Here is a 6,207-nt window from a genome sequence, read left to right on the forward strand (position 1 = left end):
TGATACTCAAGTTCATCTGGTTGACTTGATTGGTCAGTGTAGAAATCTGCGCTGATAATGTTGAGATGACATCTAACTCAAGAACCCTGCAGACTTTTGCACTGTGTGTCTGCCCATATCTTCTTGCCAATCTGGATTGATCTTGGAGAATTTGTTCAATAATGCATATATCTCGTCAAAGCTTTTGTCCAACACTTGACCCCCAGCTGTAGCATCTACCATGATCTTTGTTTCAGAATGTAGCCCTTCTATGAAAGTGTGAGCTAACACTTCATTCGTCTGATTGTGATGAGGATAGTCTCTGAGTAGCCCCTTGAACCTTTCCCAAGCTGAGTATAGAGATTCCCCCGCTTTCTGTTTGAAGGCAACTATCTCACTTCTGATCTTTGCAGTTTTACCCGAAGGGAAGAACCTTGCCAGAAATTTTCTCGCCAAATCATTCCATGTTGTAATTGAATTACCTGATTCTATCTTTAGCCACCGCTTAGCCTCGCCCAACAGAGAGAATGGAAAAAGTGTGAGCCTCACATAATATGGAGTGACCCCGTTAGTGATGTAAGTATCACTAATCTCCAAGAAGTTTAGAATATGCTGTTGTGGATCCTCGTGTGGAAGACCCATAAATTGTCCGTTTGCATGAAGCAACTGGATCATGCTCTGTTTCAGCTCAAAGTGCCCAGTGATCCTGGGCTTCACTATATTGGAGGTGACATTAGCAATGCTGGGCATCGCCACCTCCTGAACAGCCATGGGTTGCTCCTCTGCCATGTCCAGAGGAAATTGAACAAGTGCTTGAATATTATTCGTGTCCCTTGCTTCCCTCAACCTCCTGTAAAATGTTCTCTCAGGTTCAGGATCAAAGCCTTGAAGTCAGTCTTGGCTTCTGACCCTACGCATTCAATCAAAGTTCCTGAGATCCGAGCAACAATCAAGTAACGTTAGACTCGATGAAATAAACAATTAAAGCAAAAACTAACAAGTAGCTAATATTCAAGTCCCCGGCAACGGCGCCAAAAACTTGTAACGTACACGCAAGTATAAGTGGTCGACAAGTAATATAATCAAAAGTTGAGTGTCGAACCTACAGAGACTTGTCTAAACTACTTACTAAATCGCTAAAATTGTTATTCAATCTAGCTTAAAATTAAAGTCCAATAATATGATTATAGTATACTACAATTCTAACTAATAACTAAATTATTAAGTAACAAGTTGATTGTTGTGTATTCAGTAGAGACAAATATTCCAGGATTGTGATCGATTCACCATTCGTATTGTGTTCTCATTAACTCTCCCTTTCATATAATTCACTCATGGTTGCTAATTAATCGATAAATGCTCTCATAGCCTTCTCCCGAAGTACTATTCACCTATTCTCAATAGATTAATGCCTATATTCCTATGAAATCAATCTATTAAAAACGCATTAAGATCACGATATTTAATTAAGCACGGTGACTAGGTATATTCCTATCCTAACCACAAATCCGCTCCCCCTAAGGGTTAAGATTATGCTCTCTTCAATTCTTCTCTAATCTAAACACGACTTTCCCAAACATAACATAGATAGTAAATAGAACCTAACTGCTGGCCAGATAATTAAGCAATTAAATACAGAATTGAAGAAACAACCATATATTGGTGAATTATAATCAAGGTCAAGTCAACGTTAAACAACAATATTCATGGCTAAATCACAACCCCAGAACAAAGGGTGTTTAGCCACTCATGATGAAATAGGACTCTGGCTTTGTGAAATTTGTACAGCCGCGCCGCACCCTGTGACGCGCTAATGGAAATTATCAGCAGCCTCAACTTTTCGCATCAGGCAGCATTTTACACTGTTGCGCCACGCCTTGCGGCGTCCCATGCGGAGCGGCAGTGTAATTTTCTCAGTTTGAACTTATTTCGTCCTCTTGTAACATCCCGACTTGGTACACGACCTCCGAACACGATCCTGGCTTAATGTCTTGGGCTTTTATTCAGACTTCAAAGCTCCAAATCACTTGAATTCATTCCATAACGCCTACATAGATCGGAATCACTCCTACAAGGCATAAAACACATATTTAGTGCAAAACACTAGCGATTAAAGCTCAAACTCAATTAAAGTGTAGTAAATTAGAGTGTAATAAGCGACTAAAATACACAATTATAGCCTATCATCAGTAATAAGACCCTTCTCACTAAAGGTTCTCCATTTGCACTTTGTATGGGTCAAAATCTGACTAGATGGTTGTCCTTAAGAGTAATGATAAGGGGTCGATCAAGCCGTAATCATGTTCACGGGACGAGATAGCAAAGAGCACCTCGGCCATCCCCGGGGTCAAATAGTCGGAAAGCTTACATCACAAAACAAACGTTACGTTCGAGCAAACGATGAAGGGTACAGTCGTAAGAAAATACGTCGGTGAAAGGGAAGTTGTTAATATATATTGGAGGAGCTGAACCTAGAGAAAGGAGGGATTCCAGATAGCTACCATGATAGAGTCAACAAGAGGAATCCCTTCGTCATCAACTAACAGTTCTCTCTCTTCCCCTTCCTTGCTCCATGATTGTGATGCAAATCTGTCCTAGATATAAACTTATCTTTCATACTTGATGTACGATTATTACATTAAGAAATATTACACGTTCTTATTCTTCTTCCATTTTCGCACTCTGTATATTTAGATCTGGGATTAATTATGTTTGACTAAGATTTACCTTCTATATTACTAATGATTAGTTCGACAAAAGGATTTTATACTTTTTGGTCAAACACACTTCTATACACTTTGAGAACGAAAAGAGGAATCCCACCTCTCATATCCTGAGAGGACGATGTTTGGTTATTCGATAATGAAATTTAAATTTTATTTATCTTATTTTTGATGATATTAATTAATATTGACATAAATGTTATACTATGATATTACTCCTTTAGTTCACGTTTACTTGTCCACTATTGACTTTACATACCCCTTAAAAAATAATGAATTAAGTGCATAATTTATCATGATACCCATATTAATAGATGCATATTTTAAATGGATTTGAAAAAAAGTAAATGTGTAGTTAATACTATGGGTATAACTGGAAAAAAATTGTCTTCTCTTGATATCTAAAAGTGACAAGTAAAAATAGAAATCTAGAATACTGGACAATTAAAAGTGAACGGAGGGAGTAGTAAACATATATTGGAGGTGGGATTATAATTGCGGAAACCAAACGGCCCTTAAAATCATATACAACAAGGAACTAGGGCCACGCAAGGTGATCCAACGGTTAAGAATCATCCACCTGGCGGTACATCAGCTTTTGCTAACATATTCGTCGCTTCACAGTAAAACACACACTACTTTTTCTGACCGTTCCATAATAAGAAGGAATTTCACAAATTTTCACTTTCGAAGTAACCAAGAAATCTACCAAATGAGGAAACACAAATTAAATTGTCCATAGAGTACAATTTAAAATGATATGAGTGGCTATGATGATGACAGGCAAGCGCTAGAGAATTGACTAGAATAGGGAGTCTAAGAATTTAAAATTATACAAGAATTTTATATATATATATATATATATATATATATATATATATATATATATATATATATATATATATATATATATATTATATAAAGAAAGTTGATAATTAGTTCTTTTTTTTTTGGTAACCTAGATAATATTAATAACAAACTACTGCAGAGCGTCACTAATTTATACATTAGATTTAATGAATTTAGGTCGAATGTTGTATTTCACGCACTATAGAATATCTTTTATTTTTTTCCTTTGTTAATAACCAACCAAGCCTTGTAACATTTTTTGTAAAATAAAGTTTTATTTTTTCCAGCGTTTTTCGTTGCACTTGCACTTGGAGTTTTTAGGGTTTTAACTTCTTGCACTTGGAGTTTTGTTCTAGAAAAAAGTTTTAAAGTATCTAATTATAGCCATTCCAAGGATAGTGAAATAAACCAATTAGAGGATATAGATACTATGCTTTTAGGTCAACTCCTTCGACAGTAACAGAAGTAGTGATGTAACAAGGGGAGGGATCCTATGTAGAATACTTATGTTATTGGCCAATCTCTTATATTATACAGATAATACATTCTTAATAGCAAAGGGTTGACAACAGTCTGCCAGCCATGTCTTCCTAAAAGAGACATTATCCAAAAAGGTGATACTAAAAGAGGGGGTAAATTTAGACGAAACTGAGAAGATAATCCCATGTTGTATTATACCATAAGGTATACTATAATAAGGGGCCGTCTGCTTTGAAAACCAGCTTTGCTGGAATTATTAGTTATATTGTGATTAGTTGAACTAAGATTAGTTATTCAAGTATTATTTCATATTGATTGTTTGGTATATTGTATTAACACTGAAATCAGTGACGAAGATAGGAATTTTCCAAGGGTATTTAAATTTGAAAGATGTGAAAATATTTCCGGCAAAGGGTGTTCAATAAGTGTTATATACTCTAAAACGTAATATTTTACCTATATACACAATGCACTTTTTCGGCGAAGGGTGGTCAACTGACTACGTGGCTTCGCCACTGACTGAAATTATCAATTTAACTGCTTTGTTCTGGGATAACTTATCCTGGGAATTGGGATTACTATTCCATCTTTTGCCAATTATAAATTATTCCGGTATTATTTTTAATCCTGAAATAACTTATCCCACGATTAATAATCAAACAAGCGATAAGGTGGTACTAATTAAATTTTTATTCTAAAATTATTTGTTGCTTATCCTTCGTAAAGAAGTTAAGTTCTATATTGATAAGGTAAAAATAGCATATGTAAGGCTGTAATTACAAGTAAAGTTTCATGATAGAACATAATTGATAATCTAATTAAATAATAACTAATGTAATATAACAATTGAATATTTACAGCGATATATAGCAATTAATATAAAAAAAAAAAATCTTTACTTTTTATGTATAGAAGTTAAATTCTATTTTGGCGACAGAATTGTTGAAAGCAATGGGATTTGCTATCTTTAACTCTTTCTACATATGAATAATGAATTCCATGATATTCAACAAGACTGTTAACACAATCTTTTTTCTTTTGTTGTTTTCTCTTAATCTGTAAGGGTATGTTTGAAAAGCCACCCTATAATTAGATTTGAGTATAATTGGATGTAATTACATAGTTTTGGCATATTTGTCTGATCACAATTGAGGGGGTATAATTACACTCTGCAATTCTCAAGAAGAAGTTGAGAATTGCTGGTAATTATATGATGTAATTACCAGGTTATTTTTTGAATCTTTTCTATTCTTTTTAATTTACTTGTTATTTCTATTCTTTTTTTAATTTTAATTTATTTTTTCAAACTTTTAAATTTTGTTTTTTTAATATATTTTTTTACATTATTTAATTTTTATTTCCTTATTTCTTATTTCCTAATATTTATTTTACTTGTTTTTACATAATTTCTCATATTTTGTTTCTTTCTTAATTATTTTTCCTTATTTTTTTATAACACTTAGCTATATTATTATTCTAATTTCTCTAAAATATTATACCTCGTAATCTTAGAAAGGTATGGCATCCACAAACTTGACTTATAATGAGTGATGACATTAGACTGGAACTTTGTTATTGGATGAGGTTATATGCAAATTTAACTATGTGTGATGACCCGATAGGTCATTTTGAGTTTTATCCTTTATTTTCGTATTTCGAGACCTCGATTTGTTGCGTTTAGTGTCCCTCGATTTGTGTGCGTAGTTCGTGTCTTATTCTAGAAAGTCTTTATGTGAAAAATTAAAGAAATATGAATTTTTACCTTAAAAATGATTTGAGTTGACCACGGTCAATATTTTGTATAAATGGACCCTGATCGGTATTTTGACGGCCCCGATGGATCCGTGTTGTGATTTGGAACTTAGGTGGTGTATGCCCGTAATTGAATTCGGAAGTTCCTAACTTGATTTAACGCGATTTGTTGAAAACTGGTAATTTGAAGGTTTAAAGCATTTTTGAAGTTTGATTGTAGGTTAACTTTATAGCTACCGGATTTAGATTTTAGTTCCGGGACTTGGAATAGATTCATTTTACTATTTATGACTTGTCTGCAAAATTTAGTGTTGAAGGTGGTTGATAGTGTAAAAGTGAGATGGTTGTTAGTGTTCTTAGTGTTTGAGAGTTTTTTTTTGTAGTCGTTGCCTTCTGTTGTTTGGATGTTGTTTGTGTAATTTGG

The 6,207-nt window shown here is 33.9% G+C and overlaps 1 non-coding gene across 1 annotated transcript; it reads left to right on the top strand.

The window, feature by feature from the left end:
- The first annotated feature begins 282 nt into the window (after positions 1-282).
- On the top strand, positions 283-387 carry LOC142173130 (small nucleolar RNA R71). The gene has a single exon (XR_012702561.1). It is a non-coding gene; the product is annotated as a small nucleolar RNA R71 (small nucleolar RNA).
- The last annotated feature ends 5,820 nt before the right edge of the window (positions 388-6,207 follow it).

The sequence above is a fragment of the Nicotiana tabacum genome, chromosome 18, assembly GCF_000715075.1.
Source record: "Nicotiana tabacum cultivar K326 chromosome 18, ASM71507v2, whole genome shotgun sequence".
In the NCBI taxonomy this organism is placed as follows: Eukaryota; Viridiplantae; Streptophyta; class Magnoliopsida; order Solanales; family Solanaceae; genus Nicotiana; species Nicotiana tabacum.